This window comes from Conger conger, chromosome 9 (assembly GCF_963514075.1).
Source record: "Conger conger chromosome 9, fConCon1.1, whole genome shotgun sequence".
In the NCBI taxonomy this organism is placed as follows: domain Eukaryota; kingdom Metazoa; phylum Chordata; class Actinopteri; order Anguilliformes; family Congridae; genus Conger; species Conger conger.
Window position 1 is genome coordinate 44436311 of NC_083768.1, and position 6958 is coordinate 44443268.

At 44.3% G+C, this 6958-nt stretch overlaps 1 protein-coding gene across 1 annotated transcript in view; it reads right to left on the reverse strand.

The window, feature by feature from the left end:
* LOC133137501 (C-type lectin domain family 4 member E-like) overlaps positions 1-6958 on the reverse strand; it is a 104469-nt gene that overhangs the window by 21596 nt on the left and 75915 nt on the right. The gene's annotated exons all lie outside the window — the stretch shown is intronic.

Sequence of the window (6958 nt, forward strand, 5' to 3'; positions counted from 1 at the left end):
AATGGATGACATTTGGAGGAATTGGATGGCAGACCCCATAGAACTTAACAAGTCGCAGTGCATCGTGGGATAACACGTGACATCCTTGGGCACATGTATTATCCAGGTCATTTTCTCAAAGTCATAGTTAAGTCCTCGCATTTTTTTTCTCTTACAGTGACACAAAAATACCCAGCATTCCAGTGGAGGACCTGGCTTCCCTTCAGTGATAAGTGTGACCTTCCAGCCTGACGGAGCTCTGTGGCTGCTCTCGCTGTGACTGAGGGGGGTGGGGGGTGGGGGGGGTAAAGCAACAAACAGCTCGGCCAGCACAATACAGCGCGGCCATCAAACAGACCCCCCCCCCCCCCCCCCCCCCCCAGTCACCCCGCTTCTCATTGGCCTCCACTGGCTTCCTATTGCCGCATGCATCCGTTTCAAGGCCCTAGTGTTGGCATTTCAGGCTGCTAAGGGGACTGCCCCTCCTTACATACAATCCTTGATCACTCCCTACTCCCCACCTAGACCACTCCGGTCTGCCAGCTCTGGTCGCCTTATGGCTCCCTCTCTACGCGCACCTGGCGGTCGAGCTGCACGTTCACGCCTGTTTTCCGTTCTGGTTCCTCAGTGGTGGAATGACTTGCCTACCACTGTCAGAACAGCAGAATCCCTCCCCCTATTTCGACACAGACTCAAAACCCACCTTTTCAAACGATATCCCTATCCTTGTCTAACCCCCCCCCCCCAAAAAATGCTAACGACTATGACGACTATGTTTAGAACAGCATTTCATGTGTATTTTCCGAGTTCGGGATGTGATGCTTTGACTTATGGTAGAACCTATGCACTTGTAAATCGCTTTGGATTAAAAGCGTCTGCCAAATGACAAAAATGTAAAAATGTAAATGTAAAAAGTAATTAGACAAATATGAGCGCATGGATTTTGGCCATGGAAAAGTATGTGGTGTTTTTTTCTTTCATAAGCATGCCATGGACCCAGCATAAATAAGCTGTATTATTTCATCTCCTTATCGCGTTTCCTTATCTTCATTAGACCTCACCCTAGTGTGCACACGCATGTCAAAACATCCCGCGGGACTCCCATGAGTCTTTGCAACACTCAGGTAGCAAAAGTGAGGGCTTACTGTATCTGAAGTGCGTAAGTATTTTCTTCTCTGGCTTCCTGGTTACTTGTTAATTACAGCACTTGCAGAACAACGAATGTGCAAACAATGTCGTGTCTAGGAAACGACAGAGTCCAAATCTTCAATTTGTCGAAAAACATCTTCGCGAGGGAAAAGACGACACCGCGGCAGAAAGATCTTCAGGAAAATCAGACTTTATTAGCACACGTGCATAAAGCCGGATCAGCTCTCCAGAACTGAACCCCGACTGGCATTTGTACACCCATTTTATACACAGTTACTCCACCTACAACTCCTCCTCAAACCGCATTCTGGCAAATCACCCACACTTTTCTTATTGTAACTCCTCCCAACACTCCTCCCACAACGTCATTGTGGCAAATTGCCAACGGTCCTTATGCTCTGCCAACTCTGTACAAAGTTCAGGGCATTCTGCCAACTACGTGTCCTCACTTCACCCCGCACCTGCTCTTGGCAAACTACCAGACCTCATAAAGTTCTGGATGCCCTCCCGCTAACACGTCATCCATACACGTCACTCTGTATCTTTCGCTTTTATAAGACAAACTAAGCAGCAGTAATCATTGAAAATATACAGACAAACTAAACATTTCATTAATATTCACTTCTAATATACTTTTCTAATATACATGCATATACATGCATGTGGCTGGGCTCACTGTGTAATCCTGGCTCAGGTACATGACTGGAACCTGGAAGGTTGGTGACTCAAGCCCCGGTCTAGCCACTATAAGAGCCATGCAACCTTTAGGCCAGCCTTAAACCCACATTGGATTCTCCCAGCTTAGTCTAATCAACTGAAAGCTACTTTGGATAAAAGTGTCTTAATAACTGAGCTAAATAACTGCAATGTAATGCAATGGAGGGAGAACTGGGGGGGTTTCTGAGCTAGCTTACGCCGCACCAAGCGTTGGAACACAAAGCGGGTCTGTACTGCTGGGAGTTCTACGGGCCTACTGTGCATAAGGGACACCTAAAAGAGCCCCAAGGCCTTGTTATGTCACTGCTGATAAGGTGGCAATGATGAATGGCCACTGAGATAATGAATCTTCTATTGGGACTTGTATAAGAGGACCCAAGACTGCTGGCGAGGTGGTTAGGTGGACTGAGGATGACCTTGTCCATATCGTCTCTTGTTTGTGTTCTTTTTTTAAAATAGTGTTCTGGGAAAACACTGTTTACCAAATTTATGCACTCGTTCCTATAAAATCCAGCTATGCCAGCTTAACCAGCTTGATTGAGGTGGTCAAGTTGGTCATAAGCTGGTCTAGCTGGGTACTATGAGCTGGTCAACCAGCTAGTGCTGGTAACTTGTATAAGCTGGTAGCTGGTGAACTATCTACCAGCTGTTTCAAACTTAGCTTGAGTTGTATTTTTCAGCAGGGCATTGTAGTCCTGGATGACTGGGGCAAGCTGGTGACTCTCTCTCTAGCTGGGCTTGGTTGGTGCGGTCTGAGAGGGAATGGGGATGTTTCCAAGCGTCACCGGTGCACAGTTTAGACACAGACAAGAGACAAGATCATTTCACTGCACTGGATCCGCACAAGAAGAACAAACCTTACAGCCATTCCAGACAGGAACTGTCAACAGCAGGCAGAAGCTCACCCTGAGTTCTGTCAAATTTGGTATGTGATGGGGCTTGACTTGTTCCTCTTTGTGTGGAGACACTGAGGAGCCACTTCCTGTGGCTGTGGCACTGAGGCCTGACTGTTGATATCCTTTTACTGGAAGGCTATGTCTGACTGCCCAGGATGCTGCTCTGCAAACATTTTCATCAGCATGTTTAAATGTGGGCTTCTGCACACCACTGCACAGGACAGTAGCTGTGCTAAATCTTATGTGTATGGTGCATTGCTTTCACCAAGAGTTTGGATGTCTCTGAAAAAACTTTCACAAATATACCCTGAAAATACAGTAATGTTTGGGTACAAATGAGTATGTTTTCCCAGCAAATTATATATTGCTGGCTCAGGGTACAATTTTATACCTGTAGGGTACCACCCCAAGCATTTGTACATTTAGTGTACCATACCACTCATACTGCAATACTATACCATACCGTGCCATTCTGACTGCGGTAACCACTCCTGTTCTGACACAAAGCCCTGTAGTTACTGGTGCCACAATCTGTGAGCACAGAGCTTCCTGACTGACAGATGCAGGCCCAGTGATATCTGTGTGCACTCCTGGTTACTTTAACCGCCTAAAGTAATCAATTTTTGTCCCCTATAGGAGACACAAATCTCTGGTCTTAATCCCAATAACCATATATTATACTATGCTGAAACCTGCACTACAAGGGGCATTAAATAAAAATAAAAGAAATAGTATTTGTGAAAATCGTTGGACTGCAACATGTGTTGGTCAACATGGGGTCTGCTCCCCGAATCAGGGATACCGAGCTACAATAACTGCACAAAGTCAAACCTGGAACAGCTCTGTTTGTTTTAACTATAGCTTTATTTAGATGCATTGTAGCAATTGTAATGGGAATGAAACCATAAAAAGCATTGAAAATTCAGTGTACAAAAATAAAATGAGTTCATTTAACATAGGGAGAACATGAAAGAACATGAAATATACACAAATTACATAAGTTCCCGTGTTAGCTTCACCCATGTACAAACACACACGCATACGTGCTGTGTATAAACAATCCCTTGTGTCTATTTATCTATTGGACTGAGAAACTACATAGCAACAGCAGGGCTCTTTGTTCCCACCAGGATTCATAATCTGTTATTTTATCAGTTTGGCCAAGAACAGACTTGTCATCTTTATGAAGATGTTTTTTTATGAACATCCATGTAATTAATGTTATCATGTCATAAACAACATATCCTAATTCTGTAAAAAAAAAAAAGAAAAAAGAGTGTGTTTTGGTAATGACAGCGTGTGCTGGAAATGACCAGATGTGCTCACGACTTTAAAAAAATTAAAAAATTAAAAATAAAAATTGATAAGAAAAAACTATTTAAAAAGAATCCAGGCACTCCTGCACAGTGGGTTGTAACAGCAAAAAGCCTGTATTAAACATACATTTTCAAAGTTTTATTTATACCTCAACAGAGGCCGAAATGGACACGCCCTAAATCACCCCCCCCCCCCCCCCCCCGTAACACTGTTCACTGTTCTTCCTATGTCACAGTGCTGAAAGACTTACAGACGGAGAGATAAAGATGCACACTCTGGCAGATGGACGGAGATCCTCGGACACTGGGCTGAAGCAGGTTAACAGGTTGTAATCGCCTGGGTCACAGAGAGCTGACCCCAGGGGGGCGGGCGGGGGTAGCTACAGCTGACGTAGAGGAACTTCATTGGGTGTGATAGTCCCTTACATTTACATTTACATTTTAGTCATTTGGCAGACGCTTTTAATCCAAAGCGACTTACAAGTGCATAGGTTCTACCACAAGTACAAGCACCTTTGCACTCCAAGCCCAACGGCAGCACAGCATCACTCTTCATTGACATCATGCGTACAATTGTGTGCCAGAAAATAGCAGTCCAACATCAGTAACCTGATGAACCACTGTTATTAGTAGTAGTGATATTTCTGCATGGCAAATACTTTACTTGTAGATGTAGTCGTGTAATAGAAAAACAACAGACCCGACTGTCATGACATGCACGCTGCTTGTTCTGAGTAATTGACTCATTCATTGCAAGGGGCGTGTTCAAAATAATAGCAGTGTGGAGTTTAATTAGAGAATTCATTCATTCATTCAACAGGTGTCATTCATTGTCCTTTATTAAGGAAGAAGGGAAGCAAATGTTTCACACATTGTTATAAAATATATTTTCTTCTGAATTGCGAAGTAAAATTGGCCGTTCCAAACATTGTTCGGAGGAACAACGTCATTTGATTAAAAAGTTGATAAAGAAGTGCAGCAAATTATAGGATACTCAGCTAAAATTATCTGGTGTTTTCATACTGGTGTTGGGGGCGGCACGGATGGTGCAGTGGGTAGCACTGCCGCCTCACAGCAAGGAGGTCCTGGGTTCGAATCCTGGCAGTCCAAAGACATGCAGGTTAGGCTGATCGGAGAGTCTAAATTGCCTGTAGGTATGAGTGTGTGAGTGTGTGAGTGAATGGTGTGTGTGCCCTGCGATGGACTGGCGACCCGTCCAGGGTGTATTCCTGCCTTTCGCCCAATGTATGCTGGGATAGGCTCCAGCCCCCCTGCGACCCTGTTCAGGATAAGCCGGTTCAGATAATGGATGGATACTGGTGTTGGCGTTGTATACCAGGGATCATGGATCAGTTTGAACACATCAAAATACTTGAAGAGATTATGTTGCTGTATGCTGAAGAGGAAATGCCCCTGAAATGGGTGTTTCAACAAGACAACGACCGCAAACACATGAGTAAGCCAACAACATCTTGGTCCCAGACAAAAAGGATTGAGGTAATGGCGTGGCCAGCTCAATCTCCCAACCTCAACCCCATTGAGAACCTGTGGAATGACATTAAAAATGCAGATAATGAAGCAAAACCCAAAAGTTTGTTCATCCTGGGCTGAAATACCTGTTTCTAGGTGCCAGAAGTTGATTGACTCGATGCAACGCAGATGCAAAAACAATGGTTAAGCAACTAAATATTAGTTCAGTAATTTAAAGTGAAGTTCAATCTTGAAAAGCCCTTTGTTTTCGCCCCCGGCCCCCCACATATATGCACGCACACACACACACACACACACACACAAACACATGCACGCACACACACACACACATACATGCACACATGCACGCACACACACACACACACACACACATACATGCACACATGCACGCACACACACACACATGCACGCACACACACACACATACATGCACACATGCACGCACACACACATGCATTCATGCACAAACACACGCACATGCAGAGCTTACTTACTTGCTTGCACGCATGCACACACACAAACACAGATGCATATTATGGGCACACATGCACAAACACGCACACACACACACACTGCTCTCATTCTATGACTCACACATCACTACCACTTCCCCCTTTGGAGGAGTGAGTGAATGAATGTTATTTACCCTTCTGTTAAGTCCAACGTAAAAGAAGGAAAAGCAGTCGCTCGGTTTTACTTTCTTTTGCACTTTTGACTTTATTGTGTTAATGTATAATTTTTGCCAGGAGCTCGTGAGGGGGAAGGGCGAATACTTTTTATTATTCGTTTTGTGTCGTGAACACTCTCTCCGTGCGGCAAACGGCAAAAATCCCGGATCTCCCTCCCAGGGGAGTCACACGGCGTGTGACAAGTATCTATTTATAGAGGATGCATTTAAACCATCGACAGGGGTAATGCAGGGGGGGATACCATAGGGTGTGATCGCTAATTATTCTTAATACAATGAATAAAGTTTATTACTATTAACGGTGAGTACAAGCGGCTAGATTATCCGCGGCCAGTAAAACATTCCGCGACAGTCGGTGCGCTTATTTGCGTAAATTGATAACGAATTAATTTGATAGGACGCAGGCGTGGAGTCCCGTGATCTGGTTGCCCTATTTGTTGGATGTGAGAAAGGTCTGTCTGCTTGGCTCTTCCTGAAAACCTCCTGAATCTGCCTCTAGAACTACAGCTGCAGGGTCATTTAGACGCAAGACACATTACCCTTTTCTTCCAATGTCAAAGTTTACAAGATTTTTAATAACTATAACTATAATTACTATTACCATCAGTACTTATTGTATGTCGCTTTGGGTTAAAGTGACTGCTAAATAAATATGATGTAATGTAATGTTGTTTTCAACATTTGGAGGGCAACAGCATAAGCTCACACACACGCTCACGCAT